Source organism: Coenobita brevimanus, chromosome 38 (assembly GCF_032717465.1).
Source record: "Coenobita brevimanus isolate Jiangsu-jjx chromosome 38, ASM3271746v2, whole genome shotgun sequence".
Taxonomy (NCBI): domain Eukaryota; kingdom Metazoa; phylum Arthropoda; class Malacostraca; order Decapoda; family Coenobitidae; genus Coenobita; species Coenobita brevimanus.
In genome coordinates this window covers 25,586,493-25,603,032 of record NC_136991.1, presented here as the reverse complement: position 1 = coordinate 25,603,032, position 16,540 = coordinate 25,586,493, and positions in this window count along the sequence as shown.

The window sequence follows — 16,540 nt, the reverse complement described above, 5'->3', positions numbered from 1 at the left end:
ATTACCTATTTGCTTATTATGTTGCCACAGTAAGGAAGCTTGGCCATAACTATATACACTGTTGCCAACTTGGCGGAAAATTTGCGTGATGTGGCGGATTTCCATTCCAACTAGCGATTTGTATAAACGTATAGAAAACTGCGGAATTTTTTAGTGAGTTTCCATGTACTCGGCTGGCATTCTAGAGGATTTTTTTTTTTTATACACAGACTGAATATTTGCACATATTCATATCACATCATACGATTACTAAAAGTCAAGTTTCGTACAGGCCCACACGTTCTGTTCACGAGTGCTCTTTTCCCGTCTAACACCGCCAAAACACCGTCATCCCAGTCAGTACTAGTCTGTCCATTTCCCAGAGTGGTTCGATTCTAATTTCATAATAATGGCCCTAGTTTACCCCCAGTTTTACCAAAATAATTGGGAAACATACTCGGACTTGAAAGACTGGCTATGACCGGTAGAAAATAGTAAGACTAAAGCATATTCCCTATATTTCAAGTGTCAATTAATAGCAAAACTCAGTGATTTAAGGAAACACCTTCTTAATTTCCTCTAGAGAAAGCACAATAGCATCAGTTGGTGGGAAACTAGTCAGTGGTTATGCGCCAGGCAATGGAAGTTCTCCACTGGGAGGTTCAGCCATATACAGCTGCTCAAAATACTCAGCCCAGTGAGCCCTACACTCACCCCCAACATGAGCTCATCTGCTGTCCATACAGAGTTAACGTGAGGGGCCGATTGGGGGTGGAGCTTCTTCAGGGCTTGGTTAGCAGGTCGATGGTCACTCATGGAAAACAGTCTTCCACCTTCTCATTGATTTCCCTAATATTCCTTTCTTTGTGAGGTGATGGATGGAATATCTCATATTAGTTGTATGCTGATGATGCAGTACTGCTTGCAAATACCGGACAAGAATTTGGTAGGCTAGTGCAGAGTTTTGCTGATGTCTTTGATTGTCGTGCCGTGAGAGTAAATGTAAAAAAGAGTAAAGTGATGGTTACTGGGAGAGAAGGTGACTCCCAGTGTAAAGTTGCAGTGAATGAAGAGAGACTGGAACTGGTGACAGTTCAAATACCTGGGTACAGTGATAGAAAAGAGAGGAAAATGTACTGTACAAAAGAAGTGGAAAGTAGAGTGACACAAGGAAGAAAAGTAGCTGGTGCAATGAAGGCCTTGATAAGAAGCAGAGGCTTGAGTGTTGCAACTGCATGAGACTTGCATGAAGGAGTGTTAGTGCCAACTTTATCATAACTATGGTGTGGCATGAAAATTAAAAGTCAAGCCTCTCTTCCTATTTCTTCCACCATTCCTGTCACTTCTTATTGCTTTTCTTATCTTTACAGGTGGCTTTACATTGAGTGACAAGCCAAATGGTTTCCTGTAACCCAAGAAACCATTTACAACGCTGGGTGGTAACCATATAACCATACCATACGTGCTCCCTACGTGTCAACAAGTGGGTTGGTGGAGGGTTAGTGCCTCTCCCTGTAAAAAAATAACTCAAAGTCAAATGGCCACCCTTTGCAGGATTATGGCGTCTGGCAATAGATAGACAGATAGATAGATAGATGTAAAGGCATCAAAATAAGTAAGAACATCAAAACCATTTTCCAGTGAAAGTCTGAGATAATTTTCTTCAAAGTAAGTGAGATAGCCTACAGAATGCAAGTGAGGCTGAAGGGCACCTGCATTACCGGATATTTGTTGAGGAGCACACGCTGTTTCTGACTGCTGATAATTTAGCTGACACCTGCAAAAAGAGGTTTGGTGATAGTAAAGCAGCAAAGAATATGAAGCTGCACAGAAGTAAATGTGAAAACATTGTTGCAAATGCATTGGGCCTCATTTCACTGAGGTATTATGGGAAGATGTTTTTTTATGCTAAGTACATCATTTTAATTGATGGAGTCCACAGATGTATCTGTTGTAAAACTGCTTGGTGTTATTAAAGGTACTTCAGCAAGAATTTGCAGAAACTAGTTTCCACATTCCTTGGATTTGTTGAAACTGAATCTGGGACTGTAGCATCTATTGTCAGTGCTATAGTAAAACTTTTGACAGCTGTCAACCTTGATCCACAGAGATTACTTAGAGTAGGTGATTATAATGCAAGTGTGAATTCTGGCATAAATCGTGGTGTTTATGTATTATTCAAAAAAGAATTGGACTTCCCAAATCTTTGATGGTATGATGTGTGTGCCATTCTCTTCAGATGGCTACATCTCATTCTGGGGCTGAAACGCTGCCTAGAAATATTGATTTCATGGTGCATGTGACTTATAACTGTTTTGGACGCTCATCAAAAAGGCAACTAGCATACAAGCAGTTGTATGAAACCCTGACTGAGGGCAGACATCCCCTTCAATTACCAAGGATGAATCCATGGAGCCTACAGTGACACGTATACTAGTGCAGTGGGAAGAACTAAGATTACATTGATATAGCAAGGTCAACTGAAAAGCACAACACTGCTGAAACACAATGTTGCATCCCCAGTCCACACTGCCACAGGCTCCAACAGCAGTAGTAAAGTACAGGAAGGAAGTTGCCCAGTGAGCTGTTCTTCCTGTGGTCAGCCTTTAGGTGTAGTGTACACAGGATTAGCTCAGGCGTCGTAACAAAACACTGGCTTCTTAAGTTCCCTGTCTTTATTTTTCCAACTAATTACACTTAATGAATTCCAATTTCACTTCACTGTTCTCACATGCACTGGAGCTATACAAACCTTACTAACTGCAATAACACTTCACTGTTTACCAACAACATTTCACTGTCTTCACAAGTACTGAAAACATACAAACTTCACTGACACTGCACTACAAGTAAACTGAACTGAAAACCGACTGAACCTGAAATATTCTCTTCCCCATCCTTATATAAGCTTGCATTATTCAAGAAACTTCTAGCACAAACTCGATGGAGTGACAGTTAACAGTTACCAACTAGGAGACACTAAAAACATGCCAGAGTTTTCTTACATTACATAACACTATAAATTATAGTATTTAACATACAAACTTAAACTGAATTACACAATTTAACAATCACATAAATAAGACATCATAGACATAAAGAACACAAAAATTAATGTATAACTCAGGAAATAACTACGCTCACTAGCAGAAGGAAAACTGGCAACTCTGACACGTACCAGAACCTACAATAAATTTCAGGGACATCTAGAACCTCCTCAACTACCTAACTGGCAAATCTCGCTTCTTAAAGCTACCCTCTCCCTACTGTAGTTCTTTGTCGTCCTGACAAAACTACACAATGTATATAAACATAAACCTTAATCCTAATGAAACATTTAACCCGCCCCATCCCGACCACTTTTCCACCACTGACTCCCCCCAGTCCCGACCATTTTAGGAAAAATTTTTTTTTTGGCTCAAACCTTCGCTTTTGGTGAGAAACATCGAAAATTCATAGAGAAATCGCTCACCTGAGGTTTAAAATACTCATTACAGGTAGGAGAGCCTCCTTACCTTACTGGGTTTTCTATCAGGCTGGCACCAAAGAAAACGAGTTCTGTGGGAGGATAACTATTTCACACCACTCATAAACGGTATTTATTTATTTACTGTTACGAATTTATATGTAGTACAAGAGTATATTGGTTTTCAAGCAGTAATATAGGCATTATAAGCATTGTTTCACTCACTAATACCTGACCTTTTTTTGCCACATTACCTGATCACCATTTCTAACTGTTTCTTCCTCTAATGCTATGTAAAGTTTGTCCTCCACATTGTCATTGATTGGGGAATCACTCTGGCCCTGAATTTCGTACTGTGGCATGACATGGCTATACTGGCCAGGTCATTGATAACAGGTGAATTGCTGAGACAATGGCATGCAGGGGGGGGGGAGGAGGTCATGCTGGGTAAGGCATTGTCTCTGCCTGGCATCTTGTTGAGGAAGGTGTCTCGTGTATACGTACCAAAAATGACTCGCGAAAATTGAAAATTGTGCATTTTTTTGCGTTTATGTACGTCGATGGGATTGGCAGTGACAAAACGTGTGGACGTAAAAGAATGTTGACGGGACGCCGCGGGTTAACTATACACAAAATAATCCTACAACTTATCAGGTCTTCTTCTATTCTGCTTCCAACAGCGTCCTTGCTCCTCCACACAGTCTACTCCTCCAGGAAAGTCTTGGTCCCCTTCCTGATTCACTTCTTCTCTTGGGAAACTGTCACCATCCTCTTTCACCTCAACTCCTTGGTCCTCCTCAACATCCTCAGCTACGAGAGAGCACGATTCCTCGGAGACATCCCAGCTGTACTGTCCTGGCCTATGGTACAGCCAGAGACGTTTCACGTATATTACCTTTGGGCGAGATTTCCTGCCTCCCCAGATCGTTACGTTACGTCTGATAGGTGGTCCAACACAGTGTACAGCCCGTCCCATGGGCTCTGCAGTTTTGGTGACTGTCCTTTCTTTTGCTGAGGATTGCATAACCAAACTTGGTCACCAACCTTAAAGCTCACCTCACTTGCCTTGGCATCATACTTGCACTTCATTGCCTCTCCTGAAAACCTGAGGGCTCCTCACACTTGATGATGTACCTCAGCCAGCCTTTCCCGAAGGCGCTTCACAAAGACGGTGGTGTCTGTAGGGAGCTCTTCACCAGGTTGTCTTCCCATTAACAAGTCAACAGGTAAGCATAACTCGTGGCCAAACATCAGTTTTGCATGGGTGTAGCCAGTAGACACATGGGATGCAGACTGATATGCCATCGGCAATGCAGGTAATTTCTTGTCCCATTCTGTTTGTCCCTCTATGCAGTACTTGGCCAGTTTTTCTCTCAGGGTCCAGTTGAATTTCTCCACCATCCCATCTGACTGTGGCCTTAATGGGGTTGTCCTGGTCTTCTTGATCCCCAATTGCTTGCAGCTTTCACGGAACACAGAAGACTTGAAGTTTCTACCCTGCTCTTGTGGCACCCCAAAATGACAGAAAAACTGGTCAACCAACGCCCGAGCAATAGTCGCAGCATCTTGATTGGGGATGGCATAAGCTTCTGACCACTTTGTGAAGTAGTCCATGGCGACACATATATACTGGTTCTCTCTTTCAGTGAGTGGCAGAGGTCCATCAATGTCTACTGCAACTCTTTCCATCAGTGCACCAACTTGGTACAGCTGGAGAGGGGCGCAACCACGTTTCTTGGGTCCCCTCCTAACACAACACACACCACAGGCCCAACACCACTTTTGGCATGCCAGTCCAGTAGAATCTCTGTTGCAGGTGGCTTACAGTTTCCTTCACTCCCAGGTGCCCACTAGTGATCTGGTTGTGGGACTCATTCAAGATCTCGGACCTCATCTTCTTCTGGATCCACTATTTGCCAATACTTGTTGAGGCCATCAGGTGTCTCCCACTGACATTCCAGTAGTCCGTTGTTCAAACGAAGAAGGTCCCACTGACTCCAGTAACTCCCGGTCGCAGGGCTTAACCTAGAAACTACTTCCCAAGATTGTTGCACAGTACTCTGTTGCAGCCACTCTAGCACTGCTTGTAAATCTGCATCCTCCATATGCATCCTCTTCAGGTCTTCATCTGATGCTGGCCCTGTCACTGCAGTGCAGCTGCATTTCTTATTATGATCTTTTTTACTACACTAATGGCACTCCGGCTCACAAGGCTGATGACTCAGGCTGTCAGCATTGCCATATACCTGCCCAATATGGTGCTGCACCTCATAACTGTGCTGGTCTAGCTACCTAAGCCAGCATGCCAGTTGTCCTTCCGGATTCTTTAGCGTTTTCTGCCACTTGAGTGCTGCATGGTCCGTTCTGATGATGAAGTAGGACCCATACAAATAGGGATGGAAAAAATCAAAGCTCTTAATCACTGCCAAGAGCTCCTTATGGGTCACACAGCAGTTCCACTCTGGTGGGCTGAGCTTCTTGCTGTAATATGCCACCACATTTTCCTTGTCTTCCTTCTTCTGCGGCAGGACTCCACCAACACCATGGTCACTAGCGTCACAGTCCAAGATAAATGGCTGATTCTGGTCTGAGTACAGCAATACTGGACAGCTTGCCAATGCATCCTTGAGTTTGTCGAAGGCTTTCTGAGTCTCTGCTGTCCATGGAAACTTCTGCCTTTTCCCCAACAGCTTGTTACGAGGTCCAGCTATCATTGAAAAGTCTTACAAAATGACTATAGAAGGTGCACAAGCCCAGGAAACTCCGTGGCTCTCTCACACAAGTTGGAACTGGCCAGTTTTCCACAGCTGCCACCTTCTCTGGGTCAGTACAATGTGTCCCAGGTACTTTACTTCCTTCTGACACATGTAGCATTTCTTGGGGTTCAGCTTGAGGTGCGCTGCGCGGATCCTGTTCAACACCTTCAACAGCCTCTCCAGTTCCTGGTCGAAAGTCCATCCAAACATGGTTAAATCATCCAAATAGATGAGAGCCGTCTGCCAGTGTAGGACTTCAAGTACATGGTCCATAAGGTGCTCAAAAGTAGCTGGGGAATTGCATAGGCCAAATAGGATCACTTTAACCCGAGGCATCCTGTCGACGTTTGGATACGTTGCAACATTTTGCATTTGCCAGTCCCGATGACGTACTGGTACATTGCGCAATTGCAAGGTTCATAATCTGCACAATTTTCAATTTTCGCACCTGATTTTTCATACGTATACACGGGACACCTTCCTCTATTCCTCTACAAGATGCCAAGCAGGGACAATGCCTTACACCACATAACCTCCCCCCCCTGCACGCCATTGTCTCGGCAATTCACCTGTTACCAGTGACCTGGCCAATAAACACATTCACGGCCAGAGTGATTCCCCAATCGATGACAATGTGGAGGACAAAGTTTACATAGCAATAGAGGAAGAAACAGTCAGAAATGATGATCAGGTAATGTGGCAAAAAAAGGTCAGGTATGGTGATGAGTTAGTGAGTGAAACAATGCTTATAATGCCTATATTACTGTTTCAAAACCAATATACTCTTGTACTACATATAAATTCGTACCAAGTAAATAAATAAATACCATTTATGAGTGGTGTGAAATAGTTACCCTCCCATAGAACTCATTTTCTTTGGTGCCAGCCTGTTAGAAAACCCAGTAAGGTAAGGAGGTACTGCTACCTGGATCGAGTATTTTATACCTCAGGTGAGCAATTTCTCTGTGAATTTTCGATGTTTCTCACCAAAAGTGGAGGTTTTAGCCCCCCCAAAAAAATCGAAAATACCTAGGGATTTGGGTGTGTCGGAGGTGCGAAACAGCTCGAGACGTAATGGGTTAAACCACCATAAGCCCCACCCATATGAAAAGGCTGTCTTCTCTTTGTTCTTCTCTGCAACCTTGACCTGGTGGTATCCTGCCTTCATGTCTATAGTGGAGAACCATTTAGCACCTTACAGAGCATCCAGGGTGTCATCAATTCTTGAGAAGCGGTATGTATCCCTCACTGTCACTTCATTCAGGGCTCGATAATCTATACAGCACCTTACTTAGCCATCCCTTTTCCTTACCAGAACCACTGCTGTTGCCCAAGGACTGCTGGGCCTTTTTATTACTCCTTGACTTTGGAGATTCTCTATCACCTTCTCCATTTCTTGTTGTTGGGCTGGTGCCATCCTCTGCACTGGTTGTTAAGTCGGGCGGTAATCCCCAGTGTCTATACTATGCTCCACTAGATCAGTGCACCCCAGGTCTAGGTCTCCCGTGGAAAAGACATCAGCAAATTCCGTCAGCAGCTGCCTCAACTTCAGCACTTGTGAACCATCCAGGCATTGGTAATTCCTTAAGAAAAAGTCTTGTAAGTGCTCTGGCAGATACCCATCCTCTCTGACTACACTTCTTTTACAGGACTTCCTCTGGTGCCACTCAGGGTCCACCACCTGGCAGTCTCAGAATTGGCCACCACAACCGGCACTTCATCTGCACCTGTTGCCACCAGAGTTCTCCCCACCATCACTCTGGCCTTTGTCTTGCACTGTACACCAGGCTCCACTGCCCCTAGATAGCTGTCAGTAGAGCCACTCATCTTGCACTGGAACAGTAGTTCTGATTTTGTCATCGCCAGAACTGGTAAGTCTCACTTCCGTGACAGGAACTGACCTTCCTTGAACCTTGAACTTCATGGAACAGAAGTCCAGCTCACATCCCATGGACAGCCAGTAGTCCAGACCCAGAAGGCAAGGATCCTCCATGTACGCCACATAGACTGGAAGAGTAGTCTCTTGCCTTGCCACTTCAATCCGGACATCCAGGGGTCCCGTCAGTTCTGCACGGTGCCCAGTTATGCCACACAGTTGTTCTGATGACTCAGGCAGATACTGATGATGTAACACATCAGGCCTCACAAAAGTCTGCTCTGAGGCTGAATCAATCACCAGGGAACACTTCTTTCCATCTATCCTTCCATCTATTCGCACACTGTCAATTGCCGTTCTCTTGAAAATTCTCAGTGATGGGGCGACTTGGGAAAAGCCAGACGGTGGCTGCCCCGTAACACACAGTCTTCAGTAGTTTTCTGCTTCTTTCTGGTCTTCTGGAGCCTTCTTCTTATCATCCTTTTTCTTCTTTGGACACTCAGAACTGAAGTTCCCATTTCACTTCATGTCCAACATGCTTTTATAACAACTGACGATTTCCTTGCACTGCTTTGTTCTTGCTCCTTCTTCCATTTGTGACAATCCCCCTTCTTGTGTCCCGACTTCCTGTGGAACCAGCAGCCTCCTCTGGTCTTCTCCTGTTCCCTCTTCCACTTGTAGCAGTCCTCTTTTCTGTGTCCTGGCTTTCACAGTATCAGGAACTTCCCTCAAAATTTTCCTTTTCACATACCTGCCCCTTCCTTGCCTTGAATCCTGCACTACGGCCTACCTGAAAGGTGGATGCACTGGACCTGGCATAGGACTTAAAATCTAGAGCCCTTGCTAGTGCTTCTTGCATGCTTCTTGGTTGTGCCTGCTTCACTTGCACTTTCAACTCTGCATTGACAAGAGCATCGATGAACCGGTCCCTCAGTAGAATAGCCAACAAATTAGGTGCCGCTCCAGGGTACGCCTTGTATGCCATACTCTCCAGGTCATGAGTAAGCTGCTGTAGGGATTCTCCTCGAGCCCTTACATGGCTCCAAAATCTTGCTCTGTAAATCTCGGTCTGGTATATGGTTCCATATCTGTGCTCCAGCACTTCTACTAGGGACTGATGACTGTTTCTCTCCATCACTGACATCTGGCCCAGAATTTCCATTGTGGCACGGTTAAGGCTAGTAGCAAGCTGCACTGCCCTCTTCCTATCATCCCAACCATTCTGATATGCAAGTAACTCAGACTGTGCACGGTCAGCTTCCCAAGATGCTCTACCATCAAATTCCTGAGGTTTCTTTTTAATTGGACCCATGTTATAGCCATGAACTTCACGGGTTTGGGACCTAAAAACTGGGGCATCATAATTAAGGCCAGGACTTAAAACTTCTACATTCTGATTATTCAACCCTGTACTGCTACCTTTAGATGCCCGAGATCCATCAAGATTCACCATACACTCTCCATTCCTTTCATGTGCTCCCTGTACATTAACCCGAGGCTCAGCAGTGCAATATTTCTCTACAGCCTTAATTTTCTCACTAATTGTCTTCACATGGTCAACTACATGCTTCAGCTGGCTATCTACATGCTGTCTGCACTCCATCACAATTCCCTCACTAATTGTCTTCAACTGGTCGTCTACATGCTTCAGCTGGTCATCTACATGCTATCTGCACTCCATCACATTATTGCTTACCTCATACTTCTGCTGCTCTAGCTTGGCATCTACTTCCTCCTTAAGCTGTTGCTGTTTTCCTTCATTTCCCCCACGAATGTATCTAGCTGTCCTTGCATCCTCAGTTGTAATTCACTCTGTTGCTCCTGTAGTGCCTATTGAAATTGTTTATATTGTTCTTTTTGTTCTTCGTTCTGTGCCTGCAATTGTTCTTTGATTTCATTCCTGAGCTCTTTCTGTTCTTCACCTTCTGCCTGTAGTCCTTCATTCTGTACTTGTAGTTGGACACTTTGTGCTTGTAATTGGACACTCTGTGCTTGTAATTGTTTTTTGAGTTCTTTCCTTTGTGCCCGTAAGAGCTTCATGATTGCAGCCAATGACACCTCGTCCTCCTGCCCACCTCAGGATCTTGTGTGCACACCTACCTCCATGTCGAAGGTTAGACTCACTGCAGCACTTAAAATATCCACACTCCTGACACCAGTGTTGCATCCCCGGGCCACACTGCCACAGGCTCTAACAGCAATAGTACAGTGCAGGAAGGACATTGCCCAGTGAGTTGTTCTTCCTATGGCCAGCCTTTAGGTGTACAGTACACAGGATCAGCTCAGGTGTAGTAACTAAACACTGGCTTCTTAAGTTCACTGTCTTTATTTTCTAACTATTTACACTTAATGCTTTCCAACTTCACTGTTCTCACAAGCACTGGAGCTATACAGACTTTACTAACTGCAATAATACTTCATTGTTTGCCAACAACACTTCACTGTTTTCACAAGTACCGAAAATATACAAACTACACTGACACTGCACTACACTCAAACTGAACTGAAAACTGACTGAACCTGAAATAGTCTCTTCCCCATTCTTATATAAGCTTGCATTATTCGACAAACTTCTAGCACAAACTCGACGAGGCAAGAGTTAACAGTTACCAATCGGGGCAAGAGTTAACAGTTACCAACCAGGAGACATCAAAATATGCCAGAGTTTTCTTACATTACATAACACTGTAAATTATTTAACATACAAACTTAAACTGAATTACACAATTTAACAAACAATCATATAAATAAAACATCATAGAAAAAAAGAGCACAAAAATTAATGCATAACTTAGGAAGTAACTAAGCTCACTAACAGCAGGAAAACTGGCAACTCTGACTCATACCGGAACCTACATAAAACTTTGGGAAACATCGAGAAGCTCCTCGACTACCTAACTGGCAAATCTCGCTTCTTAACAACAATTTAACATGTATAATGTCCCAATCACTAAACTGTACTTGCTCTTTCTGTGTCGAGTACTACAAGATATACAGCGAATAGTGAAAGCTTTCCAGGGTGAAAATACCGACATATCTAAGTTTCTTTTGGATTTAACCAATCTCATACTTGCAACAAGTAAAAAAGCAACTTTCCAGCTCCAGGAGTTGATCCTTTAACATCTGATATTACCTCCCCATGTAGATTCTGGTGCATACTTAGATTATGAATTTGAAAAATATTGTAGAAAAGTAGATATTTCTAAGGAACCAGAAGTCAGTGTCTGCAAACACTGCTAATGTTTTGTTGTTAAACTTTATGATGAATTAAAGAGTAGACTGCTTGACAACTTTTAAGTCTTAAAGAAAAATTTCAGTCCTCTGTTTCTGGGTGTTTGAGAGTTGCAAAGGAACTTATCACATCGATTGCTGAATTGCTGTGCTACGGTGAACTGATAGATAATACTGAAAATCAGTGGCAGAGTTTAACAATAATTAATCAGGTGGAGTGAAACAAATTCATCAGTGAAGTTTTGGACTGAAGTAGGTAATAGCAGAGATGCATTTGGGGTTATTTCTTTCCATGAGCAGGCAGTTAGTATACTTTCCCTTTCCCACTCAAATGATGAGGTGGAATAATTGCTTCGTCAGCTTAATAATATGAAATGCAAACTCAGAAACCGGCTAAATACTGAGTCTGTCAGTGCTGTACTTGTTATTAACAGTGGGCTCAGAAGATTAGAGAAAAGTTGCCATCCATACGATACACCAAGAAATATGACAAAATTGACTGGAACACCTGGTGTGTATAATAATGCACCGACTTCAGGAGGGGAGAGTGTTACGGTTGCTTCAGCAGTAACTCCTGAGCAACAAGAGGAGGATGACGATATAATTATTTCTGCTGGATAATTACTGTAAGAGGTGGGTGCTAAAATGGGACTACAGAGTAATTCTTGGTTCACTGTTATATGATTCACGAGCAAAGACAATTCTGGTGGATTTTAACTAAATCTACCGGATTTGTAAGCAGTCTTAGCATAATTTTAATACATGCAATTAGTAACATAGACTATTTATGGTATATAAGGTATGAAATTTTGGCATCACAAACAAGTCTGTGACCTTCAAAAGTAGTTCAAGTAAAGTGTCTTGTGTAATATCAACAAGATCTGAGGACAATGTGTGGAAAAATGCATGGGTACATTTTACGTTCGTCTCAATAATTGGCAAACTGTATGCTTAACTGAAGCCGTATTTCTTTCAGATAATAATAGGGGCCACACCTATATTTTTTTAAAGTTACAGGTTTTCAGCTTTAGTGGTTTTCTCTGAAACGTGTTACAAAAAAACGCTGAACAGATTTGAATTTGGTGCTTTCTTCTAGGCTAAATGGTTAAATATTCAGTCAAAATTCTCAGCAAACTTTTTATATTAGGATTTTCATCCAGATAGCTGTAGGATATCTCAAAAAGTTTGAGATATTTCGACCTCAAATATGCATTTTCTGTACGAAAAATGAGTACATTACCTTCAAAAATATGTCAAGGTCATTTATATTTGGCACAAGTACTTGGGTTATCCTAGGGTATCCTCCGGTGTAATATCATCGGTACCTAAGAAAAAAAAGTGCAAAAAATAACAAGGATACTTAAGAAAACAATCAGCATCGCCATTTATTTGGCAGAGCTTAAGAAGAAGAAGAAGAAGAAGAGGGGGAAGAAGAAGAAGAAGAAGAAGAAGAAGAGGGGGAAGAAGAAGAGGGGGAAGAAGAAGAAGAAGAAGAAGAGGGGGAAGAAGAAGAAGAAGGAATACGTGTGGGTAGGGGCAGAGGATATTGCAATACATAGAGGACAGACAAGATAGAAGAAAGAAAGGAGTACGAAAGGAGAGACAAGGGTGGAGAAAGAAGAGTGGAGACGGGAGTAAGAAAAGAGAGACAAAGGTGTAGAAAGAAAGAGGGAAAGAAGGGTGGAGAAAGGAAGAGGAAAAGAAGAGTGGAGAGAAGAGTGGAGAGAAAAGTGGTGAGGGAAACAGGAAAGAAGTTCAGGAGAAAGCTAAAAGACGACAGGATGGAAGAGATGACGAGAGATAAAGATAAACGGAAGGAAGAGCTTAGAAAAAAGGACAAGAAGGAATGCATAAAGAAAGGGAGACGAAAACCATGGAATATTGGAGAGGAGGGAGGGCGAATGGATAAGAGAAAGAAAGATTAATGAATAATAAACAAAAGATGCTGGAATGAAGTAGGGAGTAAAAGAAAGGGGGAGAAAGGGGAAGGAAAATAAAGCAAAAAAGAGGAGGATGAAAACGAGAAGGAAAGAGTAGTATGGGCATCAAAAGAGGAAAGAACCATGAGGAAGCAAGAAAGGTCAGTAAGCATGGGAGGTTGAAAGGTGGAACGGTGAGAGAGAGAGAGAGAGAGAGAGAGAGAGAGAGAGAGAGAGAGAGAGAGAGAGAAGACGAACAGATGGAAACAGAGAAGAGGAGCAACAAGGAGGAAAAAAAAAGAAAAGGAAAATGGATAAAAGAAAGGAGAAAAGAATAAACGAAAGGAGAAAAGGAGACAGAGAAGGAGAGAGAGAGTTTTGGCCTGTTAAGCTCCCTGGATTAGGAGGGGGAAGGTTATGGAGACGCGAGAGGAACTTTGCATATTAAAGGATAATGCTGGCTGCAGGAAAACAAGGAGGGAGAAGGGAGGGAATGGGGGAAGAGGAGAGACAGAGGAAGGAAAGACAGAAAGATGGAGAAAAGATGAAAGGAGGATGGAGAGAATTAAGGACGGAAAAGAAATGGAAATGTAGAGGGAGTTACGGCAGAGGGAGCGATTGGGAAATGTCTGAAGGTAGCAGAGAGAAATGAATCAAGGAAAGATAGAGAAAAGAGTCAAGGAAAGAGAAAGAAAATAGAGAAAAGAGTCAAGGAAAGAGAAAGAAAATAGTGAAAATGAAGAAACAGGAGATAAAGGGAGAAGGCGGAAGAGATAAAGGAAGTGGAGAAAAGGAAGAAACGGAGTGAAGAAGGAGAGGAGTGTGGGAAACAAAAGGGTATGTTAGCAAGAGAAGGAAAAGAAGGAAGGATGGAGGACAGTGAGAATGAGGAAGGGAAGAAAGATGAAAACATGAAGGAATGAAGGAAAAAAGGGTGAAGAGGATAACATTGAGGGAGAAAGAAGGAAGAATCAGGGAAGAAGGAGATGAGGAGAGGAGCGACGAAGTGGAGAGAAAGGATCGAGGGAAGGCTGGGGGAAGGAAGGAATGAAGAAGAGAAGACAGAATGAAGAAGGGAGAGGGATGGGAGGCAAGAGAGGAAAGAGAAGAAGCGAGGGAAGGGTGGAGAAATATTAGTAGAGAAGTAAGAATGGAGGAAAGAGAAGGTAGGGAGGATGGAGAGAGGAATATACTGAAGGAAATACGAAAGAAACAATAGTAATGAAATGATAGGAGGAAGGTGAAAAGGGAGCGGGGGGGAGGGAGGGGAAGGAGAAAGGAAAGGATGGAAGGGAATATGAAAAGTGTAATTGACAGGATAGAGGGTTGCAAGACATATGTTGGAAAAATAGTAGTAATATATATATATACAGGGTGTAACGCGACGTATGACAAAAACTTACACCAATGATCTATCATGTAATTTTGAGTATATTTTGTTCTATAAACATATGCTCTCTGCGACCCCAGTTCAGTACCCAGCATTCTGCAGTTTTGTGTAAAAGCTTCGTCTCTTGCATGTGCCATTGGGTGAGAGCTTGGCAGGGCGACGGGAGACGAGTATTATTAGCTTATACTGTACTTTACATGAAAATCCCATATCCTATCAGTACACACGAGTTTTAAGAAGAAACTTTACGTAGTCTATTGATTCTTTAACATCAAGTCATGCATTCATGCAATTCTTTTGCACAAATCGACTGTAATTAAGGATTAAATTCGAATTTTATGGCTTACAAGGGAGTAGGGAGGGAGGGAGGACAGGCTGGTGTGTTTTGCCAGTTATGTAATATTTGGTTTGTAGGATGTTGCTACCAGCATTATCATAACACCCACAGCTCATTCAGTGAAAGAACATTACTGTACTGAGTGACTAGCCTCACTTTAAATCAGGAGTAATATTATTATTCATTACAATTTTTCTGCTGCAAGTAAACGTGGCACCATTTTTTTTCATATGATGACGTGAGAACAGTGGTACAGGATTGCCAATGTAACGCCTATGCAACTAGACCTATTTTTTGCTTCTACTCGCAGCACTAACATCTGGCAACATGATATCTAGCTACATTCTGGATATTTTTGCCATTTTTAGGTGATATTTTAAAGATTTTATCGTATTTTCTAGCGATGTTTTGCGTGTTTATTATCTAGCGACATTCTAGCAAGTTTTCAGGACTAAACTAGCGAGATTGATAAGGACTTGGCAACCTTGCGTCCACTGTCATTTGAACGGGAACATTTGCAGGCGAGGCACACACTTCAAATACTGTTCTCCGCGTTCTGTCGTTCACCGGATCAGCTTCACATGTTCATGAAACAGCATGCTACGTACGTACAGCGATGAAGAATATACAGATATCGTGTATTTTTTTTTACGGGTTCTGCGATGGTAATGCCAGTGCTGCAGAGAGCAACAGGTGGAGATACCCAAGGGCGCCACGTTTACTTGCTGCAGAAAAATTGTGATAAATAATATTCTTCCTGACTTAAAGTGAGGCTAATCTCCCTTTAGAATAACGTTTTTTCACTGAATGAGCTGTGGGTGTTATGATAATGCTGGTAGCAACATCCTACAAACCAAATATTACATAACTGGCAAAACACACCAGCCTGTCCTCCCTCCCTCCCTACTCCCTTGCAAGCCATAAAATTCGAATTTAATCCTTAATTACAGTCGATTTGTGCAAAAGAATTGCATGAATGCATGACTTGATGTTAAAGAATCAATAGACTACGTAAAGTTTCTTCTTAAAACTCGTGTGTACTGATAGGATATGGGATTTTCATGTAAAGTACAGTATAAGCTAATAATACTCGTCTCCCGTCGCCCTGCCAAGCTCTCACCCAATGGCACATGCAAGAGACGAAGCTTTTACAGAAAACTGCAGAATGCTGGGTACTGAACTGGGGTCGCAGAGAGCATATGTTTATAGAACAAAATATGCTCAATATTATATGGTAGATCATTGGTGTAAGTTTTTGTCATACGTCGCGTTACACCCTGTGTGTTTATATATATATATATATATATATATATATATATATATATATATATATATAACTATATATATATATATATATAATTATATATATATATATATATATACACATATATAAAATTATATATATATATATATATAATTATATATATATATATACATATATATAATTATATATATATATATATAATTATATATATATATATATATACATATATAAAATTATATATATATATATATATATATATATAGTTATATATATATATATATATATATATAGAGAGAGAGAGAGAGAGAGAGAGAACACCGCT